The following is a 14,574-nucleotide window of genomic DNA, read 5'->3' as shown; positions in this document are numbered from 1 at the left end:
GAAAGAACAGTAATAATATCAAGATTTTGTATTTTGTAAACTATTCTAAGCTACAGAAAGAAGCTGTGTGCTGTTGAAGGGTCTCTTATAGCAGGTTGAGGTCCATGTTTTATTTCTTGTCTAAACAACTATGAAATGTATAAGGAAGATGTCTGTACATGATCATAATCTTAACCTGCCCTGAGCAAGGATGGGCAGATGGTCTTCGCTGGGTTTTCCTGTAACTTCATGGTGAAGCAAGTGAGAAGGCAGTACGTGGGCTTTTGAGTTATTGCCGTACCTGAGCAGTGACCTTTTTCCCAGGTGATGTTGCTGCAGTTGGACCCAGCAAGGTACAATATCATGAAAGCGTTGCTCTGATCTGTGTTCTTTGTTTCTTGTTGCCCATAGCTGTATGATTCAAAGACCCATCTTTCTGGACAGGGACTTGGTGTGCTAGGAGAGCAGGCAGTCTTCAAGAAGCTGTACTGTACTCCATAGATGGGCTGGGTGTCCTGTGGAACCTGATGAAGAACAATTGTTTGCTTGTACAGTTGTCTGAATGTTTAGGCAATACTAAATTCTGAACAATGTATACACAGAACACTCCCAAGATAAATGCTTTTGAAGTACTAGTCTATTGTACTTCCTGGAAAAAAAAAAAAAAAAAAAAAAAAAAAAAGATGCTCTCAACAGATCAGTCACTGCTGAGATTTAATTAATCTTGAATCGATTTTGAACAACGCCAAGCATACTATTGTGGAAAATTCATCAAGGTGCAGAAGCTTCTGACAGAGAAAACAAGCAGGCAGGCCAGGGCAGGAGGTCCTTACTTGTATTATCACAAATCACACTAATAAACAACTTCCTTGCCATCATACAATACCACTTAAAAATAAGATATTTAACAAAGGTTAGTTACAGTTTTATTAAAGAAGGATTTTTTTTCTGTGCCTCATGGAATACATGCAGAAAAGCAAGCTTGTGGCCTAACATGCCTTTCATTACCTAGATCAGTATCTCTTGATTTCATGTCTTGATCTCTCACCAGTAGAAGTTGTATAGAACTTCATTTACCACCAGGTAAAAAAGACCTCCTCTTTGCGTATTTGAAAAGATTATATATATCCACTGAAACGCTTAGTTTTGCAAAATACTGGGGATTTTTCTCTGGGAGATGTCAGACCTTTTTAGCAATTGAAGATCAATGTTCTCAATTCTTAGCAGCAGTGACTTTAGCACTTCTTACAATTGAGATTTCTAAGGTAACTTGATATCAACGCCCAAACCGATGTCAGTCAGAATGAATCTGATTAAAAGAATCTCAAAGTCATTGCACCTACCATGAAACTGTCTGCATCTGACTCCACTTATTTGACCCACCTTTGGTTTTCTGCTTCTTTTTTACATTAGTGACCACAGAAGTAATTTTTCGGCTTCTTTTAAGCACAAAATGTCACCAGTGTTTTTGAAATAGGTCTAAAAGACAATGTACTACATCCTGAAAGTCTCTTCTTTTTCTTCAACAATGTCTTCTAAAACCATTTCTGTCACAAATTCTATTTAATCCTTCTGCTTCAAGTCTTACAATTTCAGAACATCGCAATATATATTGCAATACCTCCTGCAGTTCTATGCAATCCTATGCATCCTATAATAAATACATCCTTCATCAGTCTACTGTGACCATAAAGAAGAATTACTTCTAAATTGTGTCAGCCTTTTTCCTTTTTTTGTTCTCCAAAACATTTCTATCTGGTGTCAGCAAAGTTGAAAAGGCCTCATTATTATTGAAAGATTTTTGGTAAGTTTTCTTCTACCTGCTGCTAAAGAAGTTCTTTTGGAGCTTGGTTTAACCTTGTACTAACAGTAATCTTGGAATTCCAAAACCTCTGTGTAATTATTTGCATTTATTGCCTTTGATGGATTGGACTTTACAGTTTGAATCTTCACTGGGTTACATTTGGGTTATTTCAGCAATTAGAAAAAGGCATTTTTTTTGCACTTACTCATTTTCTTACTAATCTCCACCTTTTCTCGTATTAAAAAATTTTTAACAAATAGTTGAAGATTGGTGGGAGTGGAGGATTGCTGTCATTCTCTCATCCTTTCCCAACCTTTCTTCCCTCTGATTCCTTCCTGTAGGAAATTGTAGGACAAAAGTGAGAAATCAAGAGAAATATTGAATAAACAAATAGGGAACTTATGTTTCACTTTAACTTTAAAAAAATAAATAAATTTGGAAACCCCACAATCTCAAAACTATCAAGTTTCCCTAAGGGGAAAGAAAACAGCTTTTCTATCCAGCTTCGGTCAGACATTGAGAGGGAATAAAGTTTGCCTACAGAATGGGCCCAGGGCTGGATCTCTGGCCAACTAATTATTTCATAATCTGTCAGGAAATTCTCTAGGTCTCAAAGTATGCATGGGATTGTCCCATCCAAAATATAGTGCATTGGCTGAGCAGCTTCATTTTCTTCATTGCACATACCAGGCAGCTGTGAGTTTGGGCAGGTGGGGGGGGGGAAGGCATTGTATCTTACTGAGTTGCTTCTGCAGAGCATTTCTATGGGTGCATCAAAAACATGCAGAGCTGGGGTCTCCAGCAACTATTCTGCTCCAGCTGACGTCCCACTGTAACCTGGATTCCACAAATGCACAATAGGAATATAGGAAGCAGAGCATATTGCTACTTAAGATTGAAGATCTCTCCCTCCCTCTGACAGATTTCTGGACATTGTAATACGTTTTCTAATCCTTTCATCTAATCCACACCTTAAAGTGGAGGTTATGACTTGGCTCTAGGTACTTGTGTTGACAAGCTGTGCTTGGGCTCTGACTCACTGTGCAGACAGCGTATATAATATATATACAGGTTTTTCTCTAGCTTTCTCAAAGTTGAACTTGTATCCATAATTTTAGTAGAAAATGTTAAACTTTCAAAAGGAACCCTACTGAAGAAAAATAAATGGAACTATACTGTTTTCTTAATAGATGAACACTGAGCCTTGGAAGAATACTTCATAAGGTAGGCACGACCTCTAGATGCTTCTGTGGTGCAGTATAGAAGTTAGGGTGCTGATCCAGTTGTGCTCTGGCTCTGAGCTGCACAATGTTCCAAAAGATGCAGTGATTGCTAAAGAAATAGGGGAAGTAAATTACATAATAATGGAAAGTAATACCCAAATCACTTGGAGCTATTTTAATACCCATTTAAACAGTCTGTTTTACTGCAATCTAGTTGGTAGTTATGTAAGATAATACATGGTATTTTTGGTACGGAGATGGTAGACGGGAGAAATGTTATTTCTGTTACTGTAGAAACAGATTGTTAATGGAGGCAGATTCTTTTACTGGTTATGGCATCTTTTTAGAATGTGGTAGTCTCACACAGGATCAAGGGAATTGCAACATCTTTTTGCTGAATGACATCAAAAACAAACTTTAAACTTTAAAATTTAAAAAACATCTGTCTTCTGTTCTAAATGATGAGAAAAATATATTTTATTCAGGTAGAAGTATCTAAAATGTGTTATACAAATAGCTGATTTTATGTTACTATAAAATTTTCTCATTCTTTTACACGCTGTCTACCTTTTAAACTGCACAACTGACGTGCACATGGATACTTGTTCGGTTAAGATGTTTTACTCTGTTCTGTTGAACACAGTGTAGTGATGTGCACTGAATGTAGATGTGGAATTCTTGCCATCCATGTGGACACAACTCAAATTTGAGAAATGAGACCAGAACAGGTAGAATTCGTTGCAGCTCTTTACATCTGTCTGTTGAACAGATGGAGGACTAGGCAGACTCCTCTTTTTCTCAGCCAGAAGATTTCCCTTCTTTATTGGTATGATTCTCTCAACTCAGTAGTGAAGTTGGCCTGAAATATTTACTTCATCTCACTGGTCTCAAAGTCCTAAGGCAAGGATGTTGCTTGTGGGGTTTCACTCAGAGTTTATTGGTACTATTCTGTATTCTGTGTGTTGCAAGTTGTACCTGAGAAGAGTGAAATGCCTCATTCCATCAGAAAGAGAAACATGTAAGTTACCAAAGTGAACAACTTCAGGTCAGATGGAGTTAAATCAACTGGGAAACAAACTGTGCTCTTCTTTAGAGCCCTGAGGAATATTAGCGGTTAAGTAATCACGGGCCCATCTTTTTTTTTTTTTTTTTTTTAATATTTTTATATATATAATAATTGAATATAAGTTGCTTCTTGCTCACAGTGTAAGGCTCTGGTCCAGCTGGCTGAAATCCACATTGTATTTCTTAATTGATTTCATTGCATTTGGATCATCTCATGTGTTGGAAGATTCTACACAAATGTAGAGGGTAAATATGATCTAGGTGATTATTCGTTCTCGCATCAAGGTAACTATGACATATGACTTACAAAGGCTACTTAATTCCTATAGGATCTCAGAGTGGAAGTTTCTAAAACATTGTCTGCGTGGTATGGACTGAAGTTTTTTTGGCTTTTATGTTAACAAAATGTCATGAAAACTGTCTCACTTCTTTTCTTTCATTTGTGAGAAGTATGCCCAAGCCACATATGTGTGCATGCACAATACACAACACATGCAAGTAAAAGAACCAGCTACCAAAACTGGAATGCAGAGAGTGATTGCTTTGGTCAAAAGGCAGACTTTCCACAGATGTTTGATTGTATACATGGGACAGACTTCATTGAAGACGAATAAACAGTACATAAAGCACACAGTTTCTCTCCCGCCACTTCTCTTGTTTGTCTGATTTTGTAGGAGGATTTTAATTAATCCCACAAAACTGCAATGAACTGCAGGAACTGTAAACTTAACATGCACAAACGCTATAAATAGAAAAATCGCTACATAGCTCTGAAGTTTTCTTCTTTTGTGTCTATAAGCATCTGTTCAAAGCTACATGTAAACTTATTTTCTTTTCTGTGCAGCTGAAATGCATAAGGAAATATTTTTCATGAGAAGAAATAGCAGTGCCTACTTCAAGGAATTTGGCCATTACAGATATTTGGTAGTGGAGAGGCTAACATTTACTCACTAAAAATCTCTAAAGTGCTCCTCCAAGATGAGCAGAATGCCTTCCAAAACAGTACTTAAATGTTTAATAACTTCTATTCACTTCTTTAAAACTTATGAGAGGCTATCTAATGGGATCCTGTGTGTGTCCACATATGTACACACATACTTGTGTAATTGTCCTTCTGCTAAGCAGATGTTGATACTGTGTAAATTAGGTTTTTATGGGAAGGTAGAGCAGCGAAGCAGAGTTCGGGTGTTTTATTGTGTGCTATGTAGTACACACTAGCCCTAACAATGTGCCTCCACTGAGATGATTTAAAAAAAAAAAAAAAAGCCCCTATCTCCTCATCCACTTGTGCTTGCCTGTGCTCATCCCCCATTTAAAGTGCTTGGAATGTACAGACCATCTACTTGAAGGGAACTGAATTCTGTTTACATTATGCACAAAGGAAGACAACAGATGAATGCTGGCTGGCTAATTTATCCTCATGTTATTCTTCAAATGCAGCAAAATCTTATCTGTCTCCTCCCCATGCCCTTTGTTTCTCTCTTTATTTCACTGTCGCAGATGATTCAAGGTTTAGAAGCTACAGCTTTTATGAGGTCAGATATTTTTTTATTTTTTAGAGAAGAGGGGAGAAGAGGCAGTTAGCTGTCTGTTGCACAAGCGCTTGTTGGGAGGGCTCTCACTGGCGCTCAGCCCTTGGCTGTGTGGGGTCCGGCCCTGACTGGAGGCCAGCTTTGGGGCAAGTTTCACCTGACAGCTTCTCCTTGTGCCGTGCATGGGTAGGGGACAGGCTGGAGATAGATGGGGCTCTGCACAAGATGAAAGAAACACGGTGTGGCTGGAGGGACTGTGCCTCTCCGCATCGCTAGAGCAGCTCAGCTATGCTGTGCTATCTCAGGGAAAAGATCCTTCCTGCTATGAAGTATCTGCTATTTGTGTGAGATTTTTGGAGAAAGATAAGAAGAAAACTGTACTGGCAACCTGTTTTGCACCTCTGAAGCTGAATAAAGAGAAAAAGCAGGATTTTAACAGTTCATTACAGCTTAATAGTTCTTAATAGCCTGAACTGAAATAAAAGGAAGTCTGTGTTTTTACAAGAATTGTTTGTCACTTGTGGTTAACCAGACTTGATTAAACTGTTGCATGTTAGGCAGTTAGAGATTGTGGATCCTATAGTTGCTAAATTATGTGCTGCTGATATAAATTCCTAAATGTACAGTCTGAATCTCTAGCATAGAAAATATTCAACTGTGTTAGGAGTCTGCATGTACAGACTGGGCGATGAGACGCTGGAGAGCAGCCTAGAAGAGAAGGATCTGGGGGTCGTGGTAGACAGCAAGTTGAATATGAGCCAGCAGTGTGCCCTGGCAGCCAGGAGGGCCAACCGTGTCCTGGGGTGCATCAAGCACGGCATCGCTAGTAGGTCAAGGGAGGTGATTGTCCCGCTCTACTCTGCGCTGGTGCGGCCTCACCTCGAGTACTGTGTGCAGTTCTGGGCACCACAGTATAAAAAGGACATGAAACTGTTGGAGAGTGTCCAGAGGAGGGCTACGAAGATGGTGAAAGGCCTGGAGGGGAAGACGTACGAGGAACGGCTGAGGTCACTGGGCCTGTTCAGCCTGGAGAAGAGGAGGCTGAGGGGAGACCTCATCGCAGTCTACAACTTCCTCGTAAGGGGTTGTCAAGAGGCAGGAGACCTTTTCTCCATTAACACTAGTGACAGGACCCGCGGGAACAGGGTTAAGCTGAGGCAGGGGAAATTTAGGCTGGACGTCAGGAGGGGGTTCTTCACAGAGAGGGTGGTTGCACACTGGAACAGGCTCCCCAGGGAAGTGGTCACTGCACCGAGCCTGTCTGAATTTAAGAAGAGATTGGACTGTGCACTTAGTCACATGGTCTGAACTTTTGGGTAGACCTGTGCGGTGTCGAGAGTTGGACTTGATGATCCTTAAGGGTCCCTTCCAACTCAGGATATTCTATGATTCTATGATTCTATGAGTTCTAGTTACCGCACAGGTAGTCTTTTTATGAACAAATGGGTAGGAATCTCTGGTTTAAGAATCTTTACCGGGGCAGGCTTATTAGATGAGGGAATAGTGTTTGTGAGTTGTGTGGAATGTCTTGGTATTTTGGCCCAAAACAACTCCCTCTTTCTGCAGTGGACAGGGTAAAATCTTGTTCACATTATGCTCAGAGCATTTTGGCTGTAAATACAACTTTTCAGAGTAGAAGTATGTTACAAAGCAGCTGGATAGTCTTGGCCATGACCATTTATGTAGAAGGATGATTTGTACATACCCTCCGTGAACTGCTGTAGGCACATGCCTCATCCTTAAAAACCCTTCTCTTTAGAACGTGAAATCAAACACGCGTCCATTTTCCACTGTCTTCTCTTTCTCTTTTTAATAACCTGTGAATTCAGACAGTACACAGCGTTCAATTCACTTTTATTCTTCTCAGTGCAGAATGGAAAGTGTGACGGGATGAGGGTTAACACCCTCCTGTGAGAGTAAAAGATGATGCAGACCTGTTAATGCTCAGGAGGTACAGGGGAGGGGTAACAGCAGTGTTTTTGTTTCATGCTGTTCCTCATGCACTGAAAATGTTTTGGGGATAGACCACTGTTTTGACATAAGATTTGCCTGCAGATCAGTACGCAGGTTGCTTATGGTCCAACTGTTTTCATGAATCAGGGGAAAAACATCTAGGCATGTTCACTGCATGGGGAAGAAAGCCCATAGCTCAGCACTTACATCATTCACAAGCCTTTTATTTACTTTTTGTAAACAACTCTCTTCTGCTTCAAATTAATATCCGGACTGAATTGCTGATACGAATGTTAAACTATTTAGCATCAAGTTGCCAGCTGACAGCATGACAAAAAATGATGACAGGAGTGCTCTTGCCAATGACTTGTATTCAAGTGTCTCATCAGAGCCACATCACACAACCTCAGTCGATGGATATTGATCTCCAGGTTAGACATTCAGTGAGTGTTTGGGTATGGATACTCAATCTTTTCTCAGCAGCAGAGGTTTTCAGATAACTTTAAGTTCTGTTACGAATCAGTAAATCAAAAAAGTGGGTAGTGTGGATAAAAGCTGTATGGAAACAGCCTCTGTCCAAAATGGAAAAGCAAGTTTGGTCTGGGGACTGTGTGTGTCTCTGACATAGGTGCAGTGATGTGCGCTGAAATGCAGGGGCAAGGAATAATGAGTACAAATTGAATATTAAATACTTGATTATTGCATTCCTGGAAATACTGCTGGAGTCTACCACGCTACCTTGGCCCTTGCCAAAGAAGAGCATAGCTATTACTTATTTTGCATTTAGTCTCTTGTCTTCTCAGATGTAGTTATTGCCTGCCCTCTTCTCTTGGTTTAGCCCTGCTCTGAGAATAAAAGAGTAGAAGTTTGTGCCTGATTCAGCAAGACACCTAGGCGTGTTCAACACTACGGCAATCCTGAAGTGCTTTTCTAGGGGAAAAAGTGCCTGACTTTCCCTCTAAAGAAAGAAAACAGTTATTTGGTGTACTTGTAACCTCCTATCACTTTTGCACTGGATCAGGGCACTGGGTGAAGCGTGTGTTGGTTGGGTGTGTTGTTGTGGCTGTGAACTCATGTACTAGCACACTACGACAATCATATCATGTCACAGAGAGGAAAGCAGTACCTTTCTGGAGTATGCTACACCTAATAACTGCATAGGAATCATTGCACTGAAGGAAGTTACATTGCTTTAATTTTCATGCTGCTCCAAATGAGAAAAGAATCGGGCCTAGAATGTGGCTAGTTGTTGCTTAGATGATTTAATGAGTAAAAGGATTGATGGTAAAAGCATACTGCTTCTATGGAGAGGGGAGAAAACAGCAACTGATAAGGGTAAAAGTCAGAAAAGCCTTGAAAACATTATTTTGGCCCTTAATCAATAGCCCTCTGAGATGTGTTGGCAAGAATAGCAGTGAGGTGACAAAGAATCCAGAGTAAATCAAGCAAAGCATGAAATCCCAACTAACAATAATCCAGTCTTTTTTAATTTCATGACCATGCACTTGCAACACTGTTCTTGTGTCATGTATGTTGCCTTAAGCAAATTAGCTCTGGGAACCCACTTGGAAGGGAAAAAGAGAGGAAAAAAAATAATAAAACAAAACCCATCACCAAAATTGTGTCAGAAGCTTTATCCAAAGTCAATATTTATGAAGTCATATCGACCCGGGAGGAGTCCATGCTGTTTCAGTACCACAAGCAGTGCCATTGCCTCCACAGTGTTTTTTAGAATTTTCACACCTCTGAATCAGCAAATAACTTCACAAAGGCAGCTAACGTGCCAGAGACTTGTCCCAACCATGTGTCTCGCATTCTCTACCCAGAAGGGTCAAAACTCACACTGGAGAGCCACTTCCTCGCTACCATTCAGAAACTCTCACGCGAGCTAGAAGGCTCAGTTGTAGAGCTCCAGCACTGAGAGAAGCACAAACTTGTGGCGAGTGAGGAGCAGAGCAAGAACTGGCGCAAGGATTCTGCCGGAACCATCTCCATGGTGCTTACCGGAGGTGGGTATCTTGCCTGCAGAGCTTCTTTACGGGAAGCTTCTAGCCACTTGCTGCCCATTGTGGCCAGCACTGCTACACATTCGCACTACAAGCAGGGCTGCCCGTTCCTTCCCACCAACGGAGTCCTGATTTAAGAGCATCTTGAGGGAGTTGGGAGTTTACAACCACTCTTCTGCTCAGTATTTCCTTTGCCGCTGCTTTTCGCTTAGCACACAGGATGTTTTGGATCTTGTCCTAAGGTCTTTGTAACTCTCCCTTTGCATACGGAGGAAACAAAGATGTCTTAGGCAAAGACTGGTGGTGAGCGGGCATCTGCAGCTTCTAGCTTTTGAAGGATGCCCAAGTCTGTGATTACTTCTAAGGTCCAAGGCCTGTGCTCTAACAACTTCTCCACGGCAGTATTCAGTGTCTGTGGGCACAGCTGCCTAGCTCAGGGGCTTCTTGCTGCCTGGCTGCTTTGTTGCTTGGGCCCCCTTTGCTCCCACTTACTGGGGGCTCTCTAGTTGGTTATGAGCAGGTTTCTAATGCTCCAACACTGCGGCCTAACCCTCCAGCTATTTAACAGTTACCAATAGCCCTAGAGCTGTACGCAGCTGTTCTCAGAGGAAGCTAAGTTGTAAAAAAGGCAATGCAGATTTCCCAGCTCTTGAAGCTGGTAGGCTCCGTTGGAGAATGCTTCTCTGACAGCAGACAGACTGCACCCGGGACTATGCCAAGTCTCTCTCCCTGTGTAAATGTTAGAATGTGTTATAGTTACAGATACAGTAAAAGAAAGTTTAGATTGTACAGCTGAGAAACAACAAAGGAAAATAAATGTAGAACAGCACGTGCTGTGTGCTGTGGGTCTACAGTCTTACTGTTAGATAAAGATAAGAAATACAAACAGAAAAGGCCACTCAGTTGAATGATTCGCATGTTTTCTAAATGTGTGTTATTACTTCACCTAAATCTGTGTATCCTTTCCTGCTATGAGGAAGGTGCTCTAAAAGGAAGGCTTAAGCAGGAAACATGTGTAGACAGGTTATTTGACACAAACTTTGTAATACTAGCTCGAAGGGACAAACGATGGTGTTCAGCAAAAGGTAATAGAAAAAGCTAGTGAGTCAGTCCCCGTAAGAAAGCCGGACTGAGTTATTTATACGTAGCACAGTAGTAAGAGCAAGTGATATGGTCTGCATAACCGGTGCTTATCCAGAACATGGAGAAGTCCTCTGGTGCGACCAAAAGGTGTCGAGGAGGAAGCAGGAAATCTTTTTATTATTATTATTATTTTTGTATGGCTAGAAAGTTAACTTGCTCTGCCGTGCTCTCATGGAGTTTTCCTTGAGTCAGTGCTGCTGCAGCTCACAGGGAAGTGCCATTCCTGGAACTCATCCCCTCAGGTGAAGTAAAATAAATGTAAATCAGGTGTGTTCTCCTGTTTCTGTAGCGTGACAGTCTAGCTGAAAAGCTTTACGTTTTCTGTGCATCTCTGTTCTCAGACAAGGATCTGACAGGCAGAAGGACCTCTTGTTATTGGGGAAAGGCATAGACTGGGGACATAAAATGGAAGCTTTTCTGAACAGTTTCTGGGTGTGAATTACAAAACTACTGCTGTTCGTCATAGCTAAGATGCAACTGAGTTACTTACTATTCCTTTGGTGTCATATACTGTTACAAGTACTGCTACTTAAAGAGAAACTGATCTAGGGGTGGAGAGAAAATTTTGTAAAATTACAGTTTTTCTCCAGGCCACCAGGTAACTGATGTCTCCATGTATTATTATTATTTTTGTTGTTATTTTTTATTTTGTATGTGTTTGTTTTATTCTTTCCTGTCACTGGTTGCTTCCCTCCATCCCCCCTTCTATCTCAGAATCTGAAGCTTGTGTAGTAGGTACCATGCCTAAGGTACCTACTACAGGTTCCATGCCTTAACTGCACCACTGACCTGTGCTGGGCCTGTTGCAAATGTGACACTGTGTTCCATATACTAGGCAGCAGATTTGTAACTCTTTGCGGTGTTTGACACCTGCTCTCATAAAGAGAAGGAAATGAAGCAGAAAGAGCTCACTGCAACAGAAAGAAGTATTGAAACAAGTAAGTGGCTGAAACAAGTCAAGGAAGGGAAATGTTACTTCCTGCTCTACTACAATCTGATCTTTCTCAAGTTCTCTCCTTCCTCATCTAAATGGGGAATTTTATGCACAGTCATTCCCATTATTAGTGCGAGATTCTTCTTCAGGACTAGTGAGAGGCAGTGGAGTTCTACAGGGTGGAGACTCTTGTTCTACCCTATTATCTGCCTGCCAGTTTTATCATTTTGTGCTGTAATCTATCTGAATTTTCAAAGTAGCACTACCTAATTAAACCAACTGAAATATTTTCCTATTCTTTTACAGTGGCAGCTGGCCAAAGAACTGGCTCCTGAGCAGGGAAGTCTTCCAGCTTTTGAAGTAAAAAATACCCCGATATCCCTTGCATCTCAAACCTTTGCAGCTTGCTGGGTAAGTGGAGCTGGTGGCTATCTTTGCCTACACACTGGGAGACAAGATGTGGTTTGATCACCACATACGGAACAAATGATCAAGTAAGTTGATTCCTGTCCTCACCCAGATCTTTCCTTGCTTGGTGATTTGGATTTCTACATTTTCATCAAATGCATTATTTTCTACATCTTGTGGTAATAAATTAAAGCTTTAAAGAAACATTTCCTTTGTGGATTACTGCAGGAAAAAATAATAATTTAAACTCCTTGTGGATGCTCTTTTCTTCCAAGCGTTCATGTTTTGCTCTCTTTTAGGAATAATGATGCTATTTCACAATGCCCTTCAGGTCCATCTGGAAGAAAACAGCAGACATAGCCTGAATGTGTGTGTGTTCACATTATTTTTTTGTACATAGCCACATTTGTTATGTAAACCATGAAAGACTTCAGATAACATTGCAGTCTAATGAGACTCATAGCTCTGCAATTGTTAACAACAAATTTAGCATCAGCTGTTCTGATGCACAGATAAGGTGTGGGAAGAACTGCTGCTCTCCCCCACAGCAGCATGACAACAACTTCCTCTTACACTGCTGAGAAAACACGATGTGTGCTCTTCTGAGCAGTTCATCGGGCAAAAAGGGAGGAGGAGGTGGAGGGGTGAGAGATAGGACATTGCATTAGCTCTTGGGAGGGAACAATCATTCCGAAAGCCAAACAGAAAACAACAGAGGTATTAGGGAAATGAGAATAAAGGCATCCTACAAGAGGAAGGGAAAACAGTGATGACAAATTCCTTGGCTTGTCAGAAGGTCTCCTTGTGCCCTGTGCTTTAATATAATAAGATGATGAATGTCAGACTCCAACTCTGCTGAATACTATTAGCATCCAGGAGAGCAGGCCTCTGGGACTGCCAGTGTGCAGGCTAATGCTGTTCAGCTTCCCTTCAGAGAGAAGCGAGTCCTCCTCCCTGAGGGCTGATACAGCTAGGTAGCTGATTTTCAGACTGGTACAGTTTAAATAACCTTTCCCCAGCATCAAGAGTTAGGAACTGCCTCAAGCAGAGCAATCCCAGTGTGCTGAACGAATATACTTGTTAATTTATTAATACCTAAGTTCTTAGGTCTTTGCTCCTGAAAAGAAACCCTCGCCTCTAGCCCATCTGGCCGCAGTCATGTCTCTCCCTGTAACAAACAGTAGTTGTGTAATTGGTGGAGCAGATGAAGTGGAACATCTAATCTGTAGCAGAGATTAGAACTAAAGTACCGTAAGCTGCCAGAGCCCTTCTTGCTCACATGCTACCTGGCTTAGTAGTTAGTCAATAATTTATGTACTGCATTATATCATGGCCAGAGCAGCGTAGCATTTGCTTCCTGCAGTCTACTACTGCCAAACAGGCTCCAGCCTAGCTTCTGAAGCGCAGGTACAGGTTACCTGTTACCGAGCCGCAGCGTTGCTCAGGAGGGACTGGAAGAATTCTCTCTGGTCCTGTGGTTTCCAGACCCATGTACCTACTAGAGGTGAGACCTCTATCTCTCGGAGGTAGCATAACTACCCTTTTCTTAGCATTATAATACAGCCTTTCTTTGCCTGTGAGAAAGCCCTGCAAATCTTTAGCGTACAGCTGTCTACAGCTGTCTTTTTACAACCAAGATCTGCTGTGGTGACCACGGGGCATCTGAAACTGCTCGGGAGTGCTGTGCTGTAGCCAGTGCCTGGTGAACATACAAGGGAAAGTGCATTTTCCGGAGCTGATCTTTTGGTGAGTGCCTGCTGCTACACATGAGCTTGGAAATTGATTTTTTAAAAATCTATTTATTTATTTGCAATGAATAGCACAGTCAACACTTTGTCTTTTAGTGGTTTGCCTGGGTTCAAGCGTAATTGAGCCCAGAATGTTGCCAAGGAAAGGCAACCTATTTTGGTGTGTTCTAAAGCAAATGGGTTCACCTGGCTGGGTCAATTCCAGCACAAGAATAATACATTTTGTCATAAATAAGCATAAAACTAAATGCTGCAATGAACTATTGCCAGTGACTGTCTGGTTCTAAGGTTAGAGCTCGTGCTGGATGCTTTATTGTGCTATTCAGCGAACATACCCTGAGGGATTTTAGGTTTGGGATACTTAATATAAAGCAGGACCAGAGAGACAAAACCACCTTTTCCTTCAGATGCTGACTGACATATTACCAAAACATCTCCGCTTCTACGTGGCAGCCAGCCTAACACTGAGGACGGGCTTGGTTTCAGGTCTCAGCCCTTCGGCCCGACAGGGGCAAGAGCGCGGCGTTCTCAGGCGCTGAGCGGTGCGGCCCGAGGCAGCGGCCTTCGCCCGGCACCGCGGCGGGCGGCAGCCGCCCTCGCGTTCCCTGCAGGGCCCGGCCGTGTACGCGGCGGTACCGGGCAGGGCAGGACAGGGCAGAGGCCGGGGCGGCCCCGGGGCGGCCTCGCGCGTTCCCCGCGCGCCCCGCCATGCCCGGCCGGCCCCCCGGCACGTCGGAGCAGCGGCCCCGCTCCCTGAGGGGGCGGCGGCGGCCGCCCTG

General features: G+C 42.3%; 1 protein-coding gene across 3 annotated transcripts in view; it reads left to right on the top strand.

Moving 5' to 3' along the window:
- The first annotated feature begins 406 nt into the window (after positions 1 to 406).
- Positions 407 to 14,574, top strand: part of THSD4 (thrombospondin type 1 domain containing 4) — a 303,076-nt gene continuing 288,908 nt past the window's right edge. The window contains exons 1-4 of one of the 3 annotated variants that reach the window (XM_035336260.1): positions 407 to 571; positions 961 to 1,062; positions 9,383 to 9,565; positions 11,946 to 12,050. The gene's annotated coding sequence lies outside the window, so the exon portion shown is untranslated. Of the gene's footprint in view, positions 572 to 960; positions 1,063 to 9,382; positions 9,566 to 11,945; positions 12,051 to 13,529; positions 13,552 to 14,574 lie in introns of those variants that run through there. The other 2 variants (XM_035336261.1, XM_035336259.1) reach the window with 2 other exon arrangements.

The sequence above is a fragment of the Oxyura jamaicensis genome, chromosome 10 (assembly GCF_011077185.1).
Source record: "Oxyura jamaicensis isolate SHBP4307 breed ruddy duck chromosome 10, BPBGC_Ojam_1.0, whole genome shotgun sequence".
NCBI lineage: Eukaryota > Metazoa > Chordata > Aves > Anseriformes > Anatidae > Oxyura > Oxyura jamaicensis.
Note: the sequence above shows the minus strand (reverse complement) of the source record. Positions and strands in the feature narration are given on the sequence as shown.